Source organism: Engraulis encrasicolus, chromosome 12, assembly GCF_034702125.1.
Source record: "Engraulis encrasicolus isolate BLACKSEA-1 chromosome 12, IST_EnEncr_1.0, whole genome shotgun sequence".
In the NCBI taxonomy this organism is placed as follows: Eukaryota; Metazoa; Chordata; class Actinopteri; order Clupeiformes; family Engraulidae; genus Engraulis; species Engraulis encrasicolus.
Genome location: NC_085868.1, coordinates 23,372,071 through 23,373,361, shown reverse-complemented (window position 1 = coordinate 23,373,361; position 1,291 = coordinate 23,372,071). Strand labels below are relative to the sequence as shown.

The 1,291-nt window shown below is 40.8% G+C and overlaps 1 long non-coding RNA gene across 1 annotated transcript; it reads left to right on the top strand.

Moving 5' to 3' along the window:
* The first annotated feature begins 355 nt into the window (after positions 1–355).
* LOC134460135 (uncharacterized) lies at positions 356–1,024 on the top strand. Its single transcript, XR_010037000.1, has 2 exons — positions 356–548; positions 832–1,024. It is a non-coding gene; the product is annotated as an uncharacterized LOC134460135 (long non-coding RNA).
* The last annotated feature ends 267 nt before the right edge of the window (positions 1,025–1,291 follow it).

Here is a 1,291-nt window from a genome sequence, read left to right as displayed (position 1 = left end):
ACTGATGACTTATTCTGGTCTTTATCGATGTCTCCCCTCCTTGTTTTCGCTGTGTTTCTCTACTACCTGTCTCTCTATCGCACCTCCTTTGCTTTTGCTTTTTGTCTCCCTTTGCTCTACCTCTTCCTCTCTTCGTCATTTCTCTCTTTCATCTGCATGTCTCTCTTTCTCACAACAACTCCTGTTTTCTTCTTTTTTCTAATTACTATTATTCTCAGAGAGAAGTAAGCCATGTATGTTGTTGATGTGGTATCGTGACATGATATTATAGTGATTTGATACATGACTGTCATATCTCTCCATCTCCCCATCCCCCACCCCTCTATGTACTGTATCTCAGCCCAGGAGATGGCGACATCAGGCCAACTCGTTAATCCACCATACATATTTAAGTTGAAAAGGGGAGCTGACAAAGTTAGTTCACCCGGATTTAGAAGGGCAGCTGCCGAATTTGATTCCTCCAGACTTGAAAGGGAAGCTGGTCCAGAAATTCTATTTGAGGTAGAATAGAAGATCTGTTCCATGGACCAGAGAATCTGTCCATCTGGGTGAGTATGTGGTTTCACGTTTTATCTAAAAAAGAAAAAAAAGACACACACACACACGCACGCGCACACACACACACACAGCTTCTTGAGCATATGAGAAGGACCTTTGCGAATGTTCCTTCTCATTTGATTAAATGACTGTGTGTGTTCCATTTTCAAAAATTAAACATTAAACATTAAAAAATGCAAAGTTATGAATAAAAAAGGAACTCCCCTTCCCATGGCATTGTGGATTTTAAAGACTCATTGTTTTTTTTCTCTCTTTATTCTCCTCCACATTTAGGGACATGATTCTGATACGTCATCGTGGGCTTTGTCCTCTCCTCACTGCCTGAAGACTAAAAGTCTCTGCTTGTCTGATTTGGCCTCTTCAACTGACCTGAGATCAGAGTTTGGGTGTTGAGCTCTTGGGAGCCTGGTGGTGAACAGCTGATCCAGAGTCTGCTAACAAAACGCAATAAAGCATCTGAACATTACATGGCGGCCGTTGTTGTTTTTTTTCTACAATGCAACTTCAATAAAGTAACACAACACCACATTTTACCAACTCTATTGTACATCAGAACTACAATACATTATAGAAGCGAAATAAAGATTGTACTATACCCTCTAGCCATCATGGGCTGGCAGTTGAAAAGTCCCAGGTGTTGCGTTTTTTTTATTTCTGATATCAAAAGGGGGTGAAAGCAGGGCTGTAACTAGACATTTTCAAATACAGAGGTCAAATACTGCGTGCTGTACTG